This window comes from Myotis nattereri (assembly GCF_964212035.1).
Source record: "Myotis nattereri genome assembly, chromosome: 12".
Classification (NCBI taxonomy): Eukaryota; Metazoa; Chordata; class Mammalia; order Chiroptera; family Vespertilionidae; genus Myotis; species Myotis nattereri.
This window is the reverse complement of record NC_138087.1, coordinates 6,533,403-6,543,556: the sequence shown is the minus strand read 5'-3', so window position 1 is coordinate 6,543,556 and position 10,154 is coordinate 6,533,403.

The following is a 10,154-nucleotide window of genomic DNA, read 5'->3' as shown; positions in this document are numbered from 1 at the left end:
CCTGGAGACTCTGATCATTTGGTTTATCCTTGGTCTCTTTCTTATTAGTTCTTCCTTTGTCTTGACCTGTGCCTTTCAGCCTTGGAATGGAAGGTGGGGGCTAAGCAGGGAGAGGCTTGTTATGCCCAGACCTCCTGGCGCTGGAAGTAGCAGCTGCTGAGGTCTCAGACCCTCAGAGACCAGCGCCTCCAGACCCTGCCCTGTCTCTGCTGGCGTGCTTGTCACAGAGGAAATGGCAGGATTGCAGTGTCACTGGTTTGTGCTTGTCAGGCAGGTAGTGTGTGGTGTTGGCTTTGAAAGTACTGTTAGATGAATTCAGTCGTGCCAGGTACTGTATCTCTGAGAGGTAAGTGGCCTAGTGAGCAAACAGAAGTGCAGTAATGAGTCAGATGGCACAGCGTGTGGCCAGGGCTGGCAGTGGGACCGCGGGGTGTGTGGAGGAAGCTCTGCCTCTCTGGTCCTCTGTAACACGTTATTCCCACTGTGTGCCCTGCCTCTCAGACACTTCCTGAGCTGTTTACATGGGGATGTAGGCTCTGGTCGGCCAGCTCCTCACTGCAAGCCCCAGGTCCTTTTCCTGAGTCTCCCTCGGCCACCACGAGGAGCAGCATCGGGAAGGTCTTTTCTGCTCTCCACATGGCGACAGGTAGCAAGTCAACTGTACTAGGTTTGAAAACAGGAGATTATTTGAGAATAAAGGTTCCAAAATTATTTTGGGAGAAAATGAATTTCATCTGCACTAGATGAAAATGAATTTCATCTCCCATAGCCTTTCATCTGCACTAAGCAGCCTAGAATTGTGAAACTGCTGATAAATTAAAAAATAAGACTTCTGGTCAAGATGGCAGAGTAGGTAAACTCTGCAATTGCCTCCTCCCCTGATCAAAATTACAACTAAATTATAGAACTGTCATTACTAACAACCCCTTGAAGACTAGCTGAACGGAAGTCCTCTAACTGAGGCTGTAAGGAAGCACCACATCAAGACTGGTAATGGGCATGGAGATGGGGACTGGGGAGTTCCCGTCACACTGTGCCGACTAAGGAGCAGGAGGGGTGCCTCTACTGCAGAGGTTCCCTCTGAGGAGCCAGGGCCCGCTCCCACACCAGCTACCCCCACCCAGAGCACCAGAGCCAGAGGAGAAGTCCCCATAATTTCTGGCTGTGAAAGCCAGCGGGGGCTCTGTCCAAGGAAAAGAGCTGCTAGAGAAGGAGGTGCTGTTCTCACAGTGCACACGCACAGACTCACTTGCTCACAAACACTTCCTCAAAGCACCGGGGCAGGGGCAGCAGCTTGAAAAGTGCCAGGGAGGTACGGGGAGGAAGTAAATGGACATAATACTTCAGGCCAGTGGCCGGAAGGGTGGGGATTGGGAGGTTAGAAGTACTGGCAGGTGCTATTCCTTTGTTGAGCTCTCCCACCCAGCTGGCCAGGTACAGGTGGACACCAAATCTGTGCTCTCCACTAACCTGAATCATACTGTTCACCCTTCGCTGGTGATTCCCTGAGACCTTGTTCTCTCCAACTGCTTGCCTGGCCCAAGCCTTTTCCAGTGGCTACTCCACAAAAGCAGCTCACCCCAGCTTGTGCTGTGGACTTTCCCCAAAATCTGCAAACCTCACAGAGTGCTCTAGTCTTGTGTTGCATATTTTCTCAAATGTCTACAAGCCCCACACATGTGGCAGATGCCCTTCCGAGACTTGTGTGAGACTTTCCCAAAGGCCCACAAACCCTATTCGAGCAGCGGCCGACCTCAGTGTGCACTGTAGCTCCTGGCAAGGGGCCCCAAACCCAGCACAAGTGGTGACCAATCTCAGCTTATACAGTAACTCCCAACAATTGACCCAAAACCTGGCATAAGTGGTGGCCAACCTGCCTGTAACATATCTCCAACTAAGCAACCAAAAGCCAAGCAGCAGCTGGCCTTATCTCACATCACAGTGCCCACCAAAGAATCTGAAGGTTGGCACAAGTGGCACCTGGCCTTGGTTCTTAGCATAGCTTCTCTCAAGCACCTCCAAGCCTAAAATAAGTGGGAGTTCATACAAATAACTGTGTTGCTTATACCAAGCAACTCCCCAAGTCTGGCATAAGTGGTAGCTGACTTTGCCCTCCCAAGATCCAGACTGTACCAGAGCCCCATCCAACCAGTTCCACAACTGACATGCTGAAAGGCAGTTTTGGCTGGCATCAGAAACTCCAACACAATGAATCCTCCATGGGGACAGCCCCTGCACAACAGCTGGTCCACTGTAGTCATAACCAGCCTTCCCAGCCAGTCTGCGTGAGAGTCAACCCCACCCACTGTTGTGCCAGCAGCAGCAGTTAAAGCCCAATCACAACAGGAGGCCCAACACAACCTACATGAGACACCCCTCGAGCATCCAGGTCAGGTGACCTGGAAGACTGCCACTGAGCCCTACAGCATACATCCATACTCCTCTCTCAAGACTTAGAGATGTAGCAGATCTACCTAATGTAGAGAGACACAGGAAGTCAACCAAAAGAATTCAAAACACTGGTTAAAAGAATGCTCCTTGCCCTATGGGAGAATAGATGAATTCTGAGAACCTCAACAAAGAGATAGAAAACATATAAAATGAGATAGAAAACAAAAAAGAACGACTCAGAACTGAAGAATATAATTACTGAAATGAAGAATATACGGTACACTAGATGAAGCAGAGGAAGACAAGGTAGCAGAACACATGCAATTGGGCAGCAAAAAGAAAAAAATTTTATTTTTTAAAATATATTTTATTGATTTTTTACAGAGAGGAAGGGAGAGGGATAGAGAGTTAGAAACATCAATGAGAGAGAAACATTGATCAGCTGCCTCCTGCACACGCCCTACTGGGGATGTGCCACAACCAAGGTACATGCCCTTGACCCGAATCGAACCTGGGACCCTTGAGTCCGCAGGCTGACGCTCTATCCACTGAGCCAAACCGGTCAGGGTGAAAAACAATTTTTAAAATGAGGATAATTTAAGGCAGGGGTCCTCAAACTTTTTAAACGGGGGCCAGTTCACTGTCCCTCAGACGGTTGGAGGGCCAGACTATAGTTTTAAAAAAAACTATGAACAAATTTCTATGCGCACTGCACATATCTTATTTTGAAGTAAAAAACCAAAATGGAACAAATAGAATATTTGTATTTGCATGTGACCTGCAGGCGGTAGTTTGAGGACCCCTGATTTAAGGGAACTCGGATAATATCAGGTGTAACAACATTCACATAATAGAGGTCCCAGAAGGAGAAGAGGGAAAAGGATTGAAATCCTATTTGAAAAAATAATGACTGAAAACTTATCTCACTTGACAAAGAAAACATACAAGTACAGGAAGTACACAGAGTCCCAAAGAAGATGAACCCAAAGAGGTCCATACTAAGACACATGATTAAAATGCCAAAAGTTAGAATCTTAAAAGCAACAAGAGAAAAGCAACTAGTATGGACAAGGGAGCTCCCATAAGACAATCAGCTGACTTTCCAACATACAAATTGAAGGCCAAAAGGGAATGGCACAAAATATTCGAAGTGATGAAAGGTAAAATTTATAACCAAGATTGCTCTATCCGGTAAGGCTATCATTTAGAATAAAAGGAGAGATCAAGAATTTCCCAGGCAAGAAAGAAACTATAGGAGTTCATCACCACTAAATCAGTTTTACAAGAATGTTAAAGGGACTTTAAGTAGAAAAGTAAAGATTTAAAAAAAAGAAAAGAAAATGTAGAAAGAAAAAATTTTCACCAACAAAGGCAAACAATAAAAGCAGTGGTAGAAAGGTTAAAGACAAAAGTAGGAAGAGCATGTGTACTTACAACAATAGATTAAGGAATACACACGAAAGAGATAAAAGAAAGTGACAAAAACATAAATGTGTGTTGGTGAGTAAAAACTAGTGATTTTAGAATGTGTTCAATCTTAAGAGAAAATCAACTTAAGTAGACTGCTATAAATATAGCTTGGTATATATACAGTACATGCTAACCAAAAGTCTCTAAGAGACATAAAATAAATAAAAAGAAAGGAATCTAAACATAACACTATAGAACAGCGGTTCTCAGCCTGTGGGTTGCGACCCCTTTGGTGGTCGAATGACCCTTTCACAGGGGTTGGCTAAGGCCATCCTGCATATCAGATATTTACATTATGATTCATAACAGTAGCAACATTACAGTTATGAAATAGCAACGAGAATAATTTTATGGTTGGGTCACAACATGAGGAACTGTATGTAAAGGGCCAGGAGGTTGAGAACCACTGCGAAAGTCATCAACATAAAAGAGAAAATAGCAAGAGAATATAAAAGGAATAAAAGAAATATAAAAACAATTAGAAAACAAGTATGAAATGGCAATAACTGCATACCTATCAAGAATTACTTTAAATATAAATGGATTAAGTGTTCCAATCAAAAGACAGGGTGATTGAATCAATCAAAACAAAAACCAAGACTTGAACATATGTTGCCTAGAAGAGACCTACTCCAGATAGAAAGACACACAAACTGAAAATAAAGGATGAAAAAAGATATTTAATGCAAATGGAAACAAAAGCTGGAGTACCAATACTTATATCAGACAAAATAAACTTTAAAACAGAGGCTATAGTAATCAAAACAGCATGGTACTGGCATAAAAACAGACACATAGATTATTGGGCTAGAATACGGATCCCAGAAAATACCTATATGGTCAATCTATGAAAAAGGAGGCAAGAATATAAAATGGGATAAAGACAGTCTTCAAAAATGGTGCTGGGTAAACTATACAGTAAAATCCAAAAAATGAAATTCCACCCTTTCCATTATATACAAAAATAAACTCAATAGATTAGAGACTTAAATATAAGGACTGAAACCACAAAACTAGAAGAAAGCATAGACAATAAACTCTGACATTTGCCTTAGCAAGACTTTTTTTTGATATTTCTCCTAGGGCAAAGACAACAGAGCAAACATAAACAAGTGGGACTACATCAAATTAAAAAGCTTTGCAGAGCAAAGGAAACCATCAACAAAGCTACAAGGCAACCTGAATGGGAGAAGATATTTACAAATGATATATCTGATAGCGGATTTATATCCAAAATATATGAAGAACTCATACAGCTCAACATTATAAAAAATAATCTGATTTAAAAATGGGCAGAAAGAGGTTAAGGGAGGGAGGGAGGATGGGGGATATTTGCGGTACCCTCAACAATAAAAATAAAATCTATATTAAAAGCCAAAAATAAAAATGTGCAGAGGACCTGAGCAGACATTTCCCTAAAGAAAACATACAGATAGGCAATAGACACATGAAACGATGCTCAACATCACTAATCATCAGGGAAATGCAAATCAAAACCTAATGAGATACTATCTCACACCTGTCAGGATGGGTATTATCAATAAACCAACAAACAGCAAGTGTTGTTGAGGAGGTTAAGAAATGGAGCCCCTTGGGATTTGGGGGATTGTCAATTGGTGCAGAAACGTAATGAGCACACTCTACCTATATAAAGCTACCCATATTGATTCAGTAGATGTTAAACCCAACTTGTTACTCTAACCTGATATTTCTCTCGGAACTAGAGTTTGCATGTTACAAATTTTGTGTTTGGAATACTTTTCAGTTCAGTTTCTGTGTGAGCCTGAGGAGCAGCCTGACCTCCAAGGCCGTTGCTATTGCTGACTGCCCAGACACAGATGGCCAACTCAGGGATGCTGACCATGAGAATCCATATTGGGAACAGCCAGGACGCCGCCTTCATGTCCACAGCCCCGCCCCCTGCTTTCCCTCTCCCTCCTTATAAACACCCCTGCCTGCACTGAAATCTTAAGGTGGATTTTTGAGGATGGGGAAAAGTCTCCCATCTTCTTGAGATGTGGGCACTCAAATAAACCCCTTTCCTCTCCATTGTCACCTGCCTCGGGATGTGCTGGCTTTCTTTGCGGCAGGCAGCCGAACCTGGGTTCCTTCAGTTGCAGTGTAGCCAACATGGAGTGTCCTCCAAAAATTAAAAATAGAACTATCCTATGACCCAGCAATTCTACTTCTGGTTATTCAAAGAAAAAATAAACAAACCACTAATTAGAAAAGATATATGCACCCCTATGTTCATTTCAGTATTATTTACAACTAGAAGCCTGGTCCATGAAATTTGTGCACAGGTAGGGTCCCTAGGCCTGGCCAGCAGTCAGGGCTGATCTGTGGGGTGAGTGGTGGGATATTGGGGGGCCCCTGCTGGCACATGCCCTGGCCAGCCTGGCACTTCCCACTTACCAGCCCCACCCCCACTGCTGCCGCTGGCTGCCTCCCTCTACAGGGCGACCGGCAGGGCAATCAGGGGGCCCCCCGCTGGCACCTGCCTTGGCTGGCCTGGGGCTTGTGGGCTGGAGGCAGCTCCTGTGTTGAGCATCTGCCCCCTGGTGGTCAGTGCGAGTCATAGCAATCAGTCGTTCTGCCATTCGGTTGATTTGCATATTAGGCTTTTATTATATAGGATAGCCAAGATGTGGAAGCAGCCTAAGTATCCATTGATGGACAAAGGGATAGAAATGATGTGGTACTATATACAATGGGATATTACTCAGTCATGAAAGTGAGATCAGTGATCTTCCTTGCTCTCAGGCTCTCGCCGCTGCGTTAGCCTGCTCACTCTCATCCTGTGATGCCTATGCCAGCTCCACCTCCTCCTCCCTTCACCTCCAGCTACATTGCATCATTGTGACTCCACCACCATATTCAAAGCGTGCCCCTGGTCCAAGGCTCCCTCTTGAAAAGGGGCTGGAGGTGCTGAAGGGCCTCATTGAGAGGCCTACAGGACATCAGCCCCACCCAGGAACATGCAGAGCTGGGGTGTGTCCCACGTCTCACCCTGCACTCCGAGGGCTTTGGCATGTACCACTGTGACCCCCACCAGCATGTCCAAAATACTAAAATGTGCTGGCAATTAAAACATCATCACCCTAGGGCTGCTGATAATGCAGACACCTTGGCACTGGTATTTGAATCTTCAAATCAAAAAAAGGTTTCAGACTATGAAATTAAGTTAATGGGTTTAGATGTTGAACAACGTGTAAGTTCCTGTGCAAAAGACGGAGTGACATTTTCTGCAAGTGGGGAACTTGAAAATGGAAATATTAAGCTGTCGCAAATAAGTAATGCCATTAAAGAAGAGGAAGCTGTTACCATAGAGATGAAATGAGCTAGTTCAGCTAACTTTACACTGAGGTATCTGAACTTGACCAAAGCTACTCCCCTCTTTCCTACAGTAACAATCAGTATGTCTGCAGATGTATCACTTGTAGCGGATCACTTGCTGATATGGAACACTTAAAGTATTATCTGGCCTCAAGATCAAGGATAAAGAAGGATCTTGGGCCCTAGCTGGTTTAGAGTCAGCCTGCAGACTAAAGGGTCTCAGGTTCAATTCCAGTGAAGGGCATGCATTTTGGTTGAAGGCTCGAACCCCAGTCCCAGTTGGGGCATGTGCAAGAGACAACCAATTGATGTGTCTCTCTCACATCGATGTTTCTCTCTCTCTGTCTCTCCCCATCCCTTCTACTCTCTCCAAAAATCAATGGAAAAATATCTTTAGGTGAGGATTAACAACGACAAAAGTCTCTTCTGTCACCAAATGTTTACCTCTGAATACATCCTATATAATAAAAGGCTAATATGCAAATCAACCGAAAAGCAGAACGACTGGTAGCTATGATGCGCACTGACCACCAGAGGGTAGACACTCAATGCAGGAGCTGCCCCCTGGTCGTCAGTGTGCTCCCACATGGGGAGCTCCGTTCAACCAGAAGCCAGGTTTATGGCTGGTGAGCGCAGTGGCGGTGGCAGGAGCCTCTCCTACCTCTGCGGCAGTACTAAGGATATCCAACTGCCGGCATAGGCAAGCTGGCCTAAGCCGGCAGTTGGAAATCCCCCGAGGGCTCCTGGACTGTGAGAGGCATAGGCCGGGCTGAGGGACCCCTCCCCCCAAGTGCATGAATTTTGTGCACCAGGCCTCTAAGTATGTAAATAATGTTTTCTGTAAACCTATTTTTTTTTTTTTCCATTCTCTACTGGATAAAGTGTCAAGTCAAATCTGGTCTTATTAACCTAGAACTACCGTCTTATCCAGAAATACTCTTTAGGCTTTTTATAACAAAGGGTTTTGGCTACTAATGCAGTTCTAAGAATTGTGTTTACAATTTAAATAAAAGTTATTTGAATTTCAAACATCACAGGACAGTGCTTTCCTCTGAACCATGACTGTTGCAAGTATCACAGGGAATTCACACCTAATGCTACCTTTTTGTGTAAATGTGTTTTATTTTTCAGTCTAGAGCAGCCAGACATAAATACACTGGATAATAGCTGTAAAAAGTGCTCCACGTAGCTGACAAGATATTTGGGGGGATTCATTTGCCAAACTTATTTTTGTGTGATTTTTTTTTTTTATTTAAAAAATTTTAAATTTATTGATTGATTTTATAGCAAGAAGAGAGAAACATGGATTTGTTGCTCCACTTACTTATGCATTCACTGGTTGATTATTGCATGTGCCCTGACTGGGTGTGGGGAAACACAGCACTTGGTTGGAAAGCCTGTAGGGAGGATTCTCTGAAAGGTCAGAGGCCTCTAGGGGACCTTTCGGAAGACAGCAGCCCTTCCTTGACTTTTCCAAAGAAGTCTGAGCCCCCAGGTGTTTTGCTAGACTCTTTATGTTTAGACTTTGAAATGTCCTTGTTTAAAGGATGCATGTGTCTTCTCAAGGATGCTTACCCAGCTGATAGTATCTAATAGTTAATTTTAGTTCAAGCTGTTGTTACAATAAAAGCCTAAGGAGGCATGCAAATGGGCCTGTTTGGTTCCTATAGCCAAGCATTCCCTTAGCCCTCTCTTTCACAGAAACGTGTGTCAGAGTAGTCATTCATCCGTCGCTCAGGGTCTGCTGGTCAGTCCTGGCAACTGGGGATTGAACCTGTAACCTTGGCATATCATGATGATGCTCTAACCAACTGAGCTACCTGGCCAGGGCTGTATTATTTTGACTCAAGAAATGAATAGAGGAGAATAGAACACATTTTATATATTTCATTATTTTGTCATTTTTGTTAGCAAAAACTAACACTTTTTCAGAAGCTTAATGTACTCAAAGTGTGTGGGCTTTATAAGACTAGCATTGTTGCAGGGCAGTGTTTCTTTAGCCTAGGGAATCCTATATAATAAAAGAGAAACGTGTAAATTGACTGTTCCTCCACTGCACTCACCAGCCAATCAGGGGTGAGTGTGCAAATTAACCTGACAATAATGGTGGGTTAATTTGCATATGCAGATGTCAAACGCCCCCAGAGGCGACTGTGGCTGCGGGCTCCTGGGACCATTGCCAGCCACGGGAGGCGAGGCCGGCCAAGCCATGCCCGCGGGCTCCCGGGACCTTCGCTGGCAGAGAGCAGAGCAGGAGAGCAGGAGGTTTGGAGGACTTGGCAGAGCAGGAGGCCGCTGGACATAGAATAGAGCGAGAGAGAAGGCAGCTTGGAGAGCATGGCTCCCTCTGTCATCCAGCTTCCTTATCACAGCTGTGGAAACTGACAGCAGGGAGGAGGAAGTCCCCTCCCCCCCCCCCCCCCACCCCAGAATCAGCCAGAATCAGCCGTTGGTCATACAGCTCTCAGTGGTCTGACAGCCAGGACTCTCATTCACCTGCATCTCAGATTGTGACAGTAGAGAGGTGGGACTATGTCTAAAGAACAGCTGTTGATACAATGTAGCTCTGCAGCTGAAAGATGCTGGTGTTATCCACAGAAAACGTCTGAAGAGCAACTTGAGTCTGATCTTGAAAGAAGGCAGTGCCTGAGACAGAATGTATCTGAAGACCAGCTACTGGAAAAATGTCACTCTGATGCCAAAAAACACTGGTGTCATCAACAGAAAATGTCTAAAGACCAACGTGCCTTTGAAGTTGAAAGAAGGTGGTGGCAACGACAGAATATGTCTAGAGAACAGTCATTAACAAGTACTACCAATGCTGGTAGGAACTGCCTTCTCAGCAAAAATGGAATACATGAGGATGCAATCCTCGAACATAGTTGTGGTGGAATGACTGTTAGATGTGAATTTTGCCTATCACTAAATTTCTCTGATGAAAAACCATCCAATGGGAA